Source organism: Armigeres subalbatus, chromosome 1 (assembly GCF_024139115.2).
Source record: "Armigeres subalbatus isolate Guangzhou_Male chromosome 1, GZ_Asu_2, whole genome shotgun sequence".
NCBI lineage: Eukaryota > Metazoa > Arthropoda > Insecta > Diptera > Culicidae > Armigeres > Armigeres subalbatus.
The window spans coordinates 20,959,287-20,975,324 of record NC_085139.1 but is presented as its reverse complement, the minus strand read 5'-3'; the positions used below and the strand labels follow the sequence as shown (position 1 = coordinate 20,975,324).

The following is a 16,038-nucleotide window of genomic DNA, read 5'->3' as shown; positions in this document are numbered from 1 at the left end:
ACAGTTGAAGTGCGAGGTGCAATTTATGGAAGTGTTCTTCATCCAGTATTGCTTTCATTCTACGTATGTTTATGATTGGTGAGGGGGCCGATAATATATGGAGGTATGGCTGTTTTTAATTGCATAGGAGTCATCGTTGATGTTCTGCCTTTGCTTGATATTTAATTCTAGGATGAACTGATCAATTACAGCTGCAGCTTTATGGCTTACCATGGAATAAACTCAATTACATGCCCGTTTCTATTGCGAATAAAACGTTAAAAAAATATCAAAGCAATGAACAATATCATACCCATTTTTTTTTCTAAACGAACATTGGAAAATACAAAACATGATATAAACCCATTCTGCGCAAGAACAATTACTAACTTATTATAAAGTCTAGGTATAGGATAATTTTGGATTACTTACCCTAACAATAATATGGTTTATAGAATAATCGAATGATTATTTCGTCAAAATCTGTAAGGGAAGAAAATAATAGATAATTATTTAAACGAAATTTTGAAATCATTAAATATTAGAAAAATTATGTAAGCTCTTTTAGTGGAATGTATTCAATTGTCTAAGCTAAGCGCCAATTTCTTCACATTCGCTTAACTCGTAAGCGGTGTTTACCCATACGTTTAAACAAGGTTTAAAGCCTAAGCGGAGGTGAAGAAATCGTTCCTAAGACGAGTTTAGTACTTTCCATTTATTTCCACTAAGTTTCGTAGTAGTGGAATTAAACGGAAAGTACTTAACTCGTCTTAGGACCAATATGCGAATCTTGAAATGAAGAGATCTCATGAAGTGCATGAATTAGCTTTCAACATTTTTGTCGTTCATTATCCAATCCTCGTAAAAATCACACTTCTTATGAACATTTTCGTGTTCAATTGGATTCCATCCATGAGAAACAGAAATTTTATACATAATCTACACTACAAATCCAAAACAAATTTGAATTGAAATTCCCTTCCTATATCAAGAGTCATCACTAAGCGACAGCTGTCTGGTCTCTGCATATTGTCATCAGTATCTCCCACCATCCTTCCTGGTCGGCGTAGTAATTCTCGTCATCAACGATCGGCCCCCATCATGGGAGATTCCAGTATTCAAATATGTGTGGTGGTGCTGCGCCCGGAATCGAAAACAGCAGCACCGCCGCTAGATTTCCGCCTCCATATCATCGCCATCCATTCGACGTCGTTGTGAACTCGACGAGAGCAAAGCACACAAAGAACATCGGAGAACGTGTGCTCTGTGAGTTTTGCCACTTCTGTCACTTCCTAGAAGCGTGCTCGTTGGCGGCGCGGCGTCACAAACAACTGCCGCCCGTGTGTTCCACCGAACGTTACCCACTAGTAGTGAGTGTACTTAATAGAGACTACAACAACAACAAACATAAGACGTCGTACAGTCGAGTCGGGATAGGCTGGGCAAGTTTTACCGTTTGTTTACCTCGCTCTCCTTGCGGTTGCCCATCACTTCGTCGACGGAGCTGCTGCTGAACAACGAACTTTGAAGGACCAGAAAATCGAGCGATCATTACCGATCAAAATTAAAACACGGTTGTAGTTCACCTCGTTATATGTACCTAATCTAGTATACCTTGATGGACGACTATTTGTAGGATAGCGTAAATACATTTATATTAATGCTTTTATGCGAATCACGGTAGTAACTCATCACAAATCCATTTAACAGTTTTGATCAATTTTGGTACAAATATTTCTAAATTTTGGTAGAATTCTTTCTAAATTTTGGTACAATTTCGTAACTTATTTATCAGGATTACTACTCCTGGCCACGACTATCTTCACCATAACTAAGGAGAGGAAGGAAGTGTTGATGTAGTACTTACTTAACGAGAGGCCACCGACTTAGCGACACCCTCATAAGTATCACGGAGATGGATAATGAGGAAGGTATTCGTTGGGTCTGGATTTGCCTGTAGCTGTAGCAATGTAACCGTGGTAGATCTTACCCCGTAACACACCACGTAAAGGTGTCTACCCAGCATTACGGGTCTTACGAATACTTACATTGTAAATTGACAAACATAGATTTCCCTTTCCACATTATTAAATACACCAAACCATTATAATCAGAAAAAACCGTTTGCTTGTAAACCAAACATGCTCTCTAAATGCTCACCACGAGCAGCGAACGATATGACGGTGACGGTCGTAAGCACACCACAAAAGATAGATTGCGCCCAGCAGTACAAAGTAAACTACTACGATTTACCGCAATCAAAGTAGATAGGCCACAGCCAGCTCTAAATGATAAATATGTGATGTTGTAAAGGCAAGCCTACGGACTTGAAAGCGCACCCGATGATCTTGACACTCGTCGTTTAGGAGGAATTTCCTAATGAAAAGATTATCTGGTCGGTTGGTTTTTGTTGGGGAATAAAGTGAACCACCGTCACGGGACCAGCAGGGCACGGATCCAATAGAACATTCTAGAAGTAGTAACAGAGATTAGCTTGTAAACAACTATTTACCAGAATGGTTCGAGTTGATTGCATTGAAGCTCGGATGAATCGTAAGTATTTTATGAAACCCGTTAATAGATTAAATCTAAGTATGAACGTAATTGTAGGGTCTTTAGATTGAAAATACGTAATTTCGCATTACATATACTGCCGTTATACGCATATTTGACTCATATATTTTTGGATTCCTATGTGCATGAAAAATTATGCGTATAACGGAAGAAATTTTCGAAAATTCTGTTCATATCGCTACCCTTAAATATGTATCAAAAATCACGAAATCTTTGATTAAAATAGGTAACATATGGAAAAGTAAGTAAAAACATATGGAAAATGTATATAAACACTGAATAGGTGGTAATAAAAACTAAAAACCTAGACAGATGTTATTGTTAAACAGATAATTTATAACGCCGGATAACTCTGTCAACATAAGGGGCGATTCGAATATGACGTCCACTACTTTTTGAAATCTGTAGACCACATTGAAGCAGCGGGTGAACGCGTTTTCCTATCAAACATTTAACTACTGCAGGAGCCTGTAGCTAAACTTCCGGCAGATCAGCGGATGATGTGGGCGTGGGTACATACGTGGATTTCAACAACTTGTTTGCATCGGTGGTGCAGGATGCGACTAATATGATTAGCTTCAAACGGGATGCAAATGGGGCCCTCCTTAGCCTAGCGATAAGACGCGCGGCTACAAAGCAAGGCCATGTTGAGGGTAGCTGGGTTCGATTCTCGGTGCCGTTCTAGGCAATTTTCGGATTGGAAATTGTCTCGATTTCCCTGGGTATGAAAGTATCATCGTGTTAGCCTCATGATATACGAATGCAAAAATGGTACCTTGGCTTAGAAACGCAGTTAATAATTGTGGAAGTGCTAAAATGAACACCAAACTGCGAGGCGGCAATGTCCCAGTGTGGGATGTAATGCTAATAAGAAGAAGAAGGGATGCAAATGGAGCAGCACTTGTTATAGTTCGAGGCATAAAGGATTCATCAATTTTTATGCTATAGGATCATTTAGTAGATCATCATATTTGACCAGTTTGCCGAAACTACTCGATTGTATTTCATTATAAAAGCAGTGAGAACCGTGTGCGATGCAACTGCAATTCATTTAAACAGTTGAATGTTGACGATAGGGCTAGGGGTCGATAGGGGTTCACGTAAGGGCCATGTGCCACAGCCCGATATGTGTAAGGACATAAACGGGAACCTTCTTACAAACGAGCGTGAGGTGATCCAAAGGTGGCGGCAGCACTACGAAGAGCACCTGAATGGCGATATGGCAGACAACGGTGGCGGTATGGTAATGAACCTAGGAGCACGCGCGCAGGACATGCGACTTCCGGCTCCGCATCTCCAGGAAATCCAGGAGGAGATCGGCCGGCTGAAAAACAACACAAAGCCCCTGGAGTTGACCAACTTCCAGGAGAGCTGTTTAAACACGGTGGTGAGGCACTGGCTAGAGCTCTGCACTGGGTGATTACCAAGGTTTGGGAGGATGAGGTTCTGCCGCAGGAGTGGATGGAAGGTGTCGTGTGTCCCATCTACAAAAAGGACGATAAGCAGGATTGTAACAACTACCGCGCAATCACATTGCTGAACGCCGCCTTCGAGGTACTCTTCCAAATTTTATGCCGCCGACTAAAACCAATTGCAAGAGAGTTCGTGCGGCAGTACCAGGCGGGATTTATGGGTGAACGCTCTACCACAGACCAGGTGTTCGCCATACGTCAGGTATTGCAGAAATGCCGCGAATACAACGTGCCCACACATCATCTATTTATCGACTTCAAAGCCGCATATGATACAATCGATCGAGACCAGCTATGGCAGCTAATGCACGAAAACGGATTTCCGGATAAACTGATAAGGTTGATCAAGGCGACGATGGATCGGGTGATGTGCGTAGTTCGAGTTTCAGGGGCATTCTCGAGTCCCTTCGAAACGCGTAGAGGGTTACGGCAAGGTGATGGTCTCTCGTGTCTGCTATTCAACATCGCTTTGGAGGGAGTAATACGAAGGGCAGGGATTGACACGAGTAGTACGATTTTCACGAAGTCCGTCCAGTTATTTGGTTTCGCCGACGACATTGATATCATGGCACGTAACTTTGAGAGGATGGAGGAAGCCTACATCAGACTGAAAAGCGAAGCTTAACGGATTGGACTAGTCATCAATACGTCGAAGCACGAAGTACATGATAGGAAGAGGCTCAAGAGAGGTCAATGTAAGCCACCCACCACGAGTTTCTATCGGTGGTGACGAAATCGAGGTGGTGTAAGAATTCGTGTACTTGGGCTCACTGGTGACCGCCGATAACGATACCAGCAGAGAAATTCGGAGGCGCATAGTGGCTGGAAATCGTACGTACTTTGGACTCCGTAAGACGCTCCGATCGAATAGAGTTTGCCGCCGTACCAAACTGACTATCTACAAAACGCTTATAAGACCGGTAGTTCTCTACGGGCACGAGACCTGGACGATGCTCGTGGAGGACCAACGCGCACTGGGAGTTTTTGAAAGGAAAGTGTTGCGTACCATCTATGGTGGGGTGCAGATGCCGGACGGTACGTGGAGGAGGCGAATGAACCACGAGTTGCATCAGCTGTTGGGAGAACCATCCATCGTTCACACCGCGAAAATTGGAAGACTGCGGTGGGCCGGGCACGTAGCCAGAATGTCGGACAGTAATCCGGTGAAAATGGTTCTCGACAACGATCCGACGGGAGCAAGAAGACGAGGTGCACAGCGGGCAAGGTGGATCGATCAGGTAGAGGACGATTTGCGGACCCTCCGCAGACTGCGTGGTTGGCGAAGTGCAGCCATGGACCGAGCTGAATACAGAAGACTTTTATGTGGAGCACAGGCCACTCCGGCCTTAGTCTGATAATAAATAAATAAAATGTTGACGATCGCTGGTGCAGGATTCGCAAGCCTGCTCTATACTAAAGCTGTTTCTTCAGTCATGGGCATACCGAGCTCGAAAACTTTACGATATTAATGATTGCCGGTTTAGTCATCATAAGAGAACCTGTTCGTTCCACGAGATCCATGCCCATCAAAGATGGACCATCATCTCCTAGCATCTTTCGAATCGATCCAGTTACTCTGCATTAGGAGTCAATAGTTCAATCAAACACATTTACCATCCGCTTCGGTGACAGATCAAACCAGACTTGGGTGATGCGTCTATAAGCCACGTAGAAACAATAATCAGGAATCGTATAGTTTCCATGTTTGCGGATGTTCTGAGAAGACTGTTATTGTGTATTTGTGGGCGTACGTTGGTCCACGTTCGTCAAGGAAAATTACAGTATTTCTGTTTCAAGAATGGTGTTCTGGGCGAACTCCAAAGCATTACTGGCAGACCCCAGATGTTATCGACAGTCCGTGTCCTTCAGAGTAAGTGAAATCCTGTAGGACACGATAGTAAGCGAATGGCGATGGGTTCCAACAAAGGCAAACGAGGTGATCAAATAGGCCAGCGGACCATACTTTGACCCCAACTGGTTCGGAATTTCTGAAACTACCCAACATTGATCTTTTAATTGATTGCATCGAGCAACTGCTTACGTACTTAAATTCTTTAAATAATTATGCCAGCAAGCAGCCAAAACAAACTGGCAGAGGAAACAATTTTCAACTTAATTTAACGAGAATGCGTTCCAGATAGACGAGATCGCAGCATTATCAAACACGCTGACTCACTCACACTCGATATTGCATAACCATGGTTTATTGCATAAGCAGGATCGAATTTTCGCAGCTCAGAACATTGTCTTTAACATCCAATCACAGAGCTTCTAGAGCGCCGATATCACCAAGTATAATGCCACAGAAACGCGGAAACTGTGCCGAATGAATGATAGTTTAGAAAGTGAGCCACAATTGCACTTTCCCATCAAATCCGTCGACCATCAATCTCATCAATGGCCTCACTTTCTGCTACCCGCCTGGTCCACTACGATTAAGCTTATACATACGCCGGAGTAGATTACTTTGGCCACTGCCGGTGGAATTGGGAAGGTCGACTGTATAACCGCACTGTTTGCGTACTTGATGGTACGAACCGTCCTTCTCGAATACAGTTCGTCTCGTCGCATACAGTTCGTCTACGGAAACGGAATCATATATTTCTTGTGTTCGACGATTCGGAGGTCTGCGTGACCCCCTCGCTGAGTTTTTCAGCGACAATGGAAGCAAGTTTCAAGGAGACAATCGTGTATTGCAATATCAAATAATATTTAAGTCAGTGTCTGTCCGTAACCTTTAATAAAACTACTAGAAAGTGTTCCCACCCGGAGACCCGACTAGAAGAGCATAACAGGAACTGAACACAACATTAACATATTGTGATATTTATAACTTATTTTGATACAATTTTGTTCTTATGTCTTTCAAATGTTGTAACAGCATTTAACATAATATGATTTTAAAATGCTTAACACCGAATTGCCCAACAGTAGGCAATTAAAAAAGATGTAGCAAAGTCTCCCAGCCATATAGATATCATAACGCTGATATAATTTGAAAAGATTGCCTTATTTGTAATCTTGTTAGTTTCAATTTCTTGAAAAATATTCTTGTTCAGACAAAAACTAAAATTTCTGATTGTTGATCACAATCACAAATTTGCAACTGCACAGAAACTATATATTTTGTATCTAATTCTGTTACAAATTTCTAACAAAATATGTTATTTGTATGATACAATTGTAACAAAATTTGATAGTTTTTTGTTTCCAGTAGTGTAATTTTTGATAGAAATTTAGATATTTTAACAACATCCTGCACCATGTGTCTAACAAATTTTGTTATAAAAATTTAGTATACAATAATAACATAGGTTGATATAATTTTGATATGACCTCACATGGTCTGGTGCATTCAGTGAAGAATGCGGTTGGTGAAGCGTACAGTGAAGGAAAACTTGATGACCTCTGGACATTGGAATCTGAGGTGAGGAGACGGAGGCGGTAAAACCAAACCATTTTCTATTGCTGAATTCGAATTAACTGATGAAGACGTCACATCTGGAGTCCATGGCCAGCCAAACGAAATAGAAAGCAAAAAAAATCTGGGTTGATCATGGGAGTTAGTACAGCTAGACGCTTTCCGAAAACGTTGTGGCTGCTAGGATTCCTGCCGATGCTTAATCGGCAACCTATATCGATTAATGAAATCCAAACGCTAGCTATCGGTGACCTTCTGCTAGTCGCGGAGCCAACGAAGTGCAATGGATGGCAGTGAAGAAGAATTATCCACATGGTTGCGAATCCCGAAAGATGTCACCAAGGAGACATAGTTGGGGTAGTGATGCAGTTAACACGCCGAGAGGGAGTAGTTCCGTTACAGCTCCTCATCGATAGTATCCTTCTCCTTTGGTTTCCAACCTGGGCCATTCGCATCCAGTCGCCCTGAACGTTTAGTGCCCTCGAGTTCTATTCAACCGCAAAAAGCCATCGTGTACGTGGTCTACCACGAAGCCTACGGACTACGGCCTCTTCCGAGATCTCTGCTGAAGATTATGTCATAAGATTGGAGCCAAAATATCTATCTGACCGCTGAAAACGATACCAACAGAGGAATTCGGAAACGCATCGGGTCAGGAAAACGTACGTACTTTTGACTCTGCAAGACGCCCCAATCGAGAGTTTGCCGCCGTAGAACGATAGTCCTCTATGGACACGAGAGCTGGATAATTGACCTTTCTCGTCAAAATTATTTTTTCGCTCTATCGATTCTTTTGCTTAGATTAGATCAACTTTCCGAAAGCACCCATATTTTTTTACGCCTCTAAGTATTTTTAAAATTTAAAACAAAAATCGAAAAAGGGCTGGTTTTTAAGTTTGGCCCGATTTTAAACGAACATCGGGTGAATTTTTCAGGCCGGTTCACACGTGCAGCACTTTTTCGATTTTTGTTTTCGATTTTAAAAATAGTTAGAGGCGTCAAAAAATATGGGTTATTTGGGAAAGTTTACCTTAAATAAACCAAAGAACCGACTAAGACAATAAAACGAGATGCAATTTTTGACGGGAAAGGTCAATTCTAGTGAAGGGGCAAACACGCGCTTTGAGTTTTCAAAAGAAAACCATCTATGGTGGGCTGCATGTGCAAGACAGTACATGGATGAGGTGAATGAATTGCGAGTTGCATCACCTGTTGAGAGAACAGGGTGATAATAGGGACCAGTTGCAGGGTTGTTAAGGAGATCCTGAAATATTTTCCAGGCCAAATCTGCGCCGACTGAAATCCATTCCACGCCAAATCCTTGCAACCCAGAACTAAATTCTAAGCAAATACACGTGAAATATCTTTTTTTGCCTTTCTCGTACAACTAAGTTGTACCGAAAGGCTATCATTTCACTCCAAATTTGAACTTTTGATAGAAGTCCCAGAGACCCATAGTGTTATATACCATTCGACTCAGCTCGATGAGCTGAACAAATGTCTGTCTGTCCGTGTGTGCGTGTGTGTGTGTATGTGTGTGTGTGTGTGCACAAAATGCCACAAAACATTAGCCAAATTTTCACATAGAAACTCTTAACCGATTTTCTTGCAACAAGTTGCATCCGACAGAGGCTAAAATGCTGTTGATCACTATTGAATTTCATAATAATTGCGAATTGCAAAAAATAGATAATATTAAAATAGTGATGAGACATAGTCACAAAGAACAATAATGTGTTATGAAAATGCCTTGCATCTATGAATGTTTATCCGTGGCTTGCTCTCTTAAAACGTTTCATCGTACTATAAAGATGCTCGTGTTGCACGCATTTAGGCGTAAGTATGCTCTTCGTTCAGTTTCATAGTACTTTGAAATTGTCCGAATGTCAAAATTCGAACATAGGAAATTCGAGAAACTTTTGGCAGCGCCATCTGTCGTTTACTAGTGTAAATTTTCTATCATAACATTAGACGGTGTAACTGTTTTGGTTTTCTTGTACATCATCGAGGTGTAAGCGTAAAGGCTACATTTATTACCTTTTTGCGAGAGAAAGGCACCATCACCGCTAGGTGGATTAATCTGGGTTTTTTTATCACAATTTACTGAACGTCTTCTCTTCAAGTTTGTTTTTATGATATTACTAGCAAACGCGACGAACTTCGTTTCGCGTAAAATTGATTTATTCTCTGCTTATTTCTCGATGTATACAAAAATTTCTGGTTTATTTGGGAGCCCCCCTTTCCAAAAGAGGAAGGGATCTCGAACCATCTTAAGAACCTTTCTCGGACCCAAAAACCTCTGCATACAAATTTTCACGCAGATAGACGCAGACAGACAGAAATTCATTTTTATGTATATAGATTGATTTCAAATATGATTTTAAACTGCAACTTTACATATGTTTGTACCAAATTGACAGTACACTAAAAACCAAAACTACCCAAAAGTGGGTTGTTTTCACTCAAAACCTCAGAAATAACGTTTGAGAATCATCTTCTAATTTTTGAACGAGTTAAAAATTTTGAAAATTAAACATGACGTCAAGTGGCGTCCCGCTCCTCATATCATTTGTTTAAAAAATGTTCAAAAGCGTAATGCATCCCACTCAATAATGGCTTGAACATATCCGAAAAATAATGTTAACAGCCTTCAAACGAAAAGCCCATCTAGATTGACATGAAACTAATTTTCAATTAAACGTCCTTAGATCTAGCATTTTATTTATTAAATTTTTACCTAAAACTGAGTCCGCGCCAAATCCGCGCGAAACCCTACCGTTACATAAATCCGCCCAAATCCGCTAAAACCGCGAAAATCGCGTAGTCGTAACAAACCTGCAGTTGGGTAAACATCCATCGTTGACACCGATAAAATTCGATGGTTGATGGGTGGGCTACGTAAACAGAATGTCGGACAATAATCCGGTGCAAATGGTTTGCGATCTGACAGGCACAAGAAAGCAAGTTATATAGCGAATGATTTACGGACCTTCCGTAGACTACGTGCTTGGCGACGTGCAGTCATGGGCCGAGTTGAATGGAGACTACTTTATGCACTGCAGAGTCCCCTCCGGCCTTAAGAGCTGAGTAAAATGGATACGTTTGCGTGCGTTTTGACAGTTTTACCATGGGAAAACTGTCAAAACGCACGCAAACGTATCCATTCTGCTCAGCTCTTTAAGCTTAGTATGCTAAACTCAAGACCAAGGAAAATTTGTTTCAATGGCTAAAGTGAATTTGACAGCTGCTCAAATATGAGAGAAATGCCACTTTTCCTTGCAAAAACATGCGTAATCTAAATAGGGTATAACCACAGACAAACAGACATAACACATTGAACATTCACTTATCAAATTCATCGTCATTTAAACAGTAACGACATCTGTTGATTTCAGTTAGTTGGGCAAATCACGAACCAGATGGCGGTAGTGAGCAGATGTCAAACTCGAGCAAATCCGATGCGTGCGCCACTAGTGACCGATTGGCCAACTAATGATTATTTGAATTGACCAGTAAATCGGTAAACGATGGAAATTTGACGAGTGTTATGTCTGTTTGTCTGTGGTATAACTTTTATTCGCTCATAATATACCAAATTACAATAACACTTTGAAGATAACCATTCTACAATAGTGAAAAGAAACAAATCTACATGGTAAAATTAATTTTATCTCAAATTTACGCGCGCATAGTAGCAATGATAAGAACATGGTAAAATCTGCTACACGTCATTACTCAAGAAAACATAATCAAATTTTCCTCTTGTATAGTAATTTCGTAAATTATTTGCTTTCTGCCTGAATCAAATGGTAAAATGTTTTTACTACAACCTTTGATATGGTAGGCATTACCATGCCGTTTCGTTCAGTGCATGGACACGTGAACATATTGTATCATCCATGCGAAATGAAGGCATGCATACAACCGTAACGATTCACATTTCACGTGTGCCCTTTCAATGGAAGAACGTGAATTCTTCAAGACGAGTTGAATTACATTGGCAAATTTCTATTTTTTTGTTTCGTTCGTCAAGCAAAATGTCAATTTCGCGCAGTTTGAACATAATGATATTACTTAAAATGTCCTTATGATTACAACACATTCATTTCCTTGTCAAAAGGCTTGCAAATTGCATCACAAATGATATCAAACGAGATAATAAATCTTTCCTCACTCCTTACTTTTTTCTGGGCGTTATCTCGATTTCATTCATTTCGCTCGACTACGAAACCGGGCATGGCATGGAATGAAAAATCACGAAAACAAATCTTCCCTTTTATTTCTAACAAGACTCCAGTTGATATGGATTACGGCGGTGTAACTTGCGATGATGAGCTTCTGCCTGCATCTCTGCAGAGGAGCAAAAACAGAGCGCGCTATGGATGCAAGTGGAAAAGCAAAAGACTGCACTGACGGTCGATGGCCTCCCCAACGCTTTCGCCGTCCATGGTGCGTTGGATTTTCCCTTATTTTATTTGACCCTATAAGGTTCGTCGTATGTTCCGAAGTGTTTACGTGCATTCTTGCACGTAAAAATGTAAGTGGGTACATGATTCAAAGCACGGAAAATATAGAGTTCGAAAACGTAGTTCTACATTAGTTATCGAAAAGAAGCATTGTTTTGAATACATAATCATATGTTGGAATGCCATCTTATTCTATCTATTCTGAATAAACCTTTTGTATGTATACGAAAACAAAATCTTATACATGTAATGTAAAATCAATTTCTAATATCCTTATACATTGTTGATATATCGAATTAATAGTTCGCATGTCCGAAATCATTACGCATTCTTTACACGCCATTGAACTGTGAAAAACTCACTTCCTGCATTTATTATGTTGCTGAAAGAGAAAACAGTCACACACGAAGAATGGATGAATCTTAATATAAAACACTTTGCGTGACTTGCCGTTTGCAAAAAAATACAACAAAAATTACAATTTTCCTTGTTCTTTCGGTCGATAATTGCTTCTTGTGCCTCAGAGGAAGCTGCCGCTGTAAATCACGTATCGTCTCGTCTGCCGCTCGTGCCGTGTGCCGCTTTGCAGCCACGCAGTCAGCAGATGAAACACTTCAGCCATTGGGAAGATGGAGCAGCAAACGAGCGAGCGTCCATGTTTGGACCCCGGCCCGAGCGAGAGCTGATGCCTGCCATCATCAGACAAACACGAACCTGGTGTTTTGCCGTCTATCATTCATTCCGGTTCTTTGATTGTGTATTTCTACGTTTATGTGGTTTCCACATTTTTTACGCGGAACTTCTTTCGCTTGTTAAGGTGGGCAGAATCCTGCAAAATAGGCTTAACAACACAAAGTGCGCTTTATTTCTTGTTTTTGTTTGATGGCTACAATGCAAAGGCTGATCAGCAAGGTGATATGTATAAATAATGTTGACCATTAGAGGCTACAGATATTAGTGATTAATTAATAAAATTAAAAGACTCGAAGCGCATGGTACGCTAAACTGAGAACTTGAGTTTGAATCTCTACCGTTAATAAGCATTCAGATAATGAAATTCCTTTCAGAATGGAAATGCATATGTTCATTCTTTCTAAGAAGGAGTGATTTACACAATAAAGCTCTGATACCTTGAAATTGAGTCAATCACCTCCGGCTAAAATTGTGTGCTCTCCTCAGTCTCTTCACCGCCTCACACCAACTCTCCTCTCAAATCGACCCGACAGACTCGAGAACGAACATACGCCAAACGGAGCATCTGTTATTAAAAATCTTAAATTACAATCATTCATCCTTTTGATAACCGCCTGGGGTACGACTTATATGAACGGGCTGTTGGTTTTAGTAGATGCTTTCTGACGTGTCAGTGTCGTTCGTTTTTCCTCCGCGCACTTGGAACGAGAACATCGAAGGTGAAACGCAATTGAATAAAAGCAAAGTAGACTAAAGTGTGTAAAATTATGTGTAAATTTGCTTTATAATTGTAATTTTCTAAGCACAACCGGACCTCACCGCCAGCATCCAGATCAATGACGTTGGAAAAAAAACCATTTGATCTAACGTCGATGCGTGAAATTACAAGACAACTAATGAATGTCAATGATAGAGCAAAATAGATAGAAATATGTATTGAAATCATATAACGTGAATGTAACGCTTGAGCAAACTTCTACAATACGATAGACGCCTCCAGAGTCTAGAATTATAATGTGAACAACAATCCAAAAGCAATTTGATCATTTCATATCGTCTTTCCCTTTGAACAGCTATAGTTACACGTGGTTCCTTTCATACTTGGAAATTGTTGACACCGCGCGTGCCAGAATGTGAATTTAAGAAGATAATTACAATACTTTCCTTGTCTCAATTAGAACACATGGGGACATAAATCCGGAGGAAAATTTTCCCGTGGTCTGAGGCAGGAGATTAAGGGGCAAGCGACAGTGCAATTTGACAGCCTGTTGATAATGATTGTTATTCTTTTACGTGAGTCGCGTCGCGTCGCATCGCTCGTCGCGTTTACTCTGGCTTGCCCCTAAGATGTTTAACCACGGTTTAGAACCGAAAAACGACAAATTTATCCGTAAAGAGGTAGGATGTTTAATTACACTATTATACTAACTTTATGTAAGGTATCCCGCGGCAAGTGAAAATACGGGATAAGTGGGTACTATGACTGCAGATGAATCGATGAACGTTTTTAATGGTAACAATGTTCTAGGAAGATGAAGCAGAACTATAAACGAATTCACCCGACACAAAAAAAATTGGAATCAAAACCATTTGAGGCACCATACTAATGCTATTGCTTGATCATGACTTTAAACTACCGGGAAAATCTATTACTTTTATTTTAATTCAATGGATTTCCAACTAAATAGTCGTTTCTAAATTTATCATTGATGTGGAAAGTGAATATTTTGAGCAACTAAATAATTGTGTGACATCGAAAACGATTTAAAATTTTTAATTAAAGCCAAAATCTGCCATTTTCATTTGCCCTTGACTTTTAACATACATGGGGCAAGTGGGACATATTTGAACAACATTTTCGATAAAGCTATTTTAATTGTTTTTAGATGGTTTCCTAGTGAAAAATAGCTTCGTCATTCATATATCATATGGATCTGAATCAGATGCAGTTTGATTTCGTTGTTAAAAAGTATTGTACAGTTATTTACCAAATGTGTATTTTACATTCTGAAAATTATCTCCCGCATGAAGAAGAGCAATGGCTATAACTATGCGATATTCTTCTGTTTACAGTGCAAATAATCTATTTATTCTACAATAGGTCAACAGGATTTGTCTTGTGTTTTGTTATTTTCAAACTTCGCATCAGATTTTCAGATAAATTAAGTGCTTAACACATAAATTGGCTATTCTGTTCTGTTACAAATTAAACATACTGCGCATCGCTGAATAAAAACGTTTCTTCTGAAGTATTGATTTATGTAATAATTTGTGTTCTTAAAAGAGAAATATTTATTCATACGAAAAGTGAATAAAGATTTGCTTATCCTTACCAACTAAAACATTTAGTACAAAAGTAAGCTAATTGAGAACAAGATAACAGCCAAATAAACAGTAAATCGGCTGTTGTCTTGTTTTCATATCTGCTAACATTATAATCCCTCTCTTGTTGCAAAAATAAAGTCCGACGTGCAACCAATCTCCATCCATGATCTGAAAGTACTAATACTCAGAAATAATATCAGTATATCTACATTCCTAAAATTAGTTTTGTTCGTCAGTAGAAAACAGAATAGATCCCACTTGCCCCGTTTGAAGGGGTAAGTGGGTCCTGAATGTAAATTCATTTCTTGCACTACCAATATTTTTGTATTTGAATAAATGGCCTCCAACACCCCTACACTTCAACAATGAAAGCATATAATGGTGTATCAGTGGATAATGTTCTGAAATAACCTGTTTTCTAAGTATGTGTTAACAATTTTGCTGAACTAGCGTTTTTTAGGTCCCACTTGCCCCGGGGTACCTTACCCGGCTTTGCTCGGGAGATGTAAATCGATATAGGGTTATTTTATTTGTATTTTTATTTTTTATTTTATTTGTCGTCAATCATTTCGTAGACCCGTTACATACATCAGGGTCCGTCACGGCACAGGGTCAAAAAACTAAAACTAAATGGGGGTTTGTTTTTGTGTCCTCCAACTTGGTGTTAGACCATTTGGCAGAATGCCGATTGGCATTGGACCCCCGGTAATTTGCTCGTTTTTAATTGAAACACTTTTTGATTTGAACCCTGTTGGTTTGAACATTGAAAAGTATTCAAACGTCATTTAGCACGTGGGTCGGAGCTGCTTGAGCTTGAGCTTGATTGACTGCCCGTAGTTGCTACTCCATTATGAACAGATCAGCTGTTCTTGCAGAGAACCAACAGATATTTTCTTGGGGCTAGCACTCATCTTCAATGTACAAGTACTGGTGATCTGATTTGTTAGATCGTACTGGCGCCTGCCACGTCAGAATGCAAGTCAATGTAGTGAAGGGGGGAGGAAATGATGATGTAATCACTCGCCCACTGCAAGGCGAATATACCTCTGCACTTGCCACGAGATCATACGGAATGTATTGGAATTTTTGGGTTAGGTTCGAAAGTTCG

The 16,038-nt window shown here is 40.2% G+C and overlaps 1 protein-coding gene across 2 annotated transcripts in view; it reads right to left on the bottom strand.

The window, feature by feature from the left end:
- LOC134222556 (AN1-type zinc finger protein 6) overlaps window positions 1-16,038 on the bottom strand; it is a 123,076-nt gene that overhangs the window by 89,513 nt on the left and 17,525 nt on the right. For both annotated transcript variants that reach the window (XM_062701740.1, XM_062701718.1), the window contains exon 2: window positions 412-462. The gene's annotated coding sequence lies outside the window, so the exon portion shown is untranslated. The remainder of the gene's footprint in view (window positions 1-411; window positions 463-16,038) is intronic.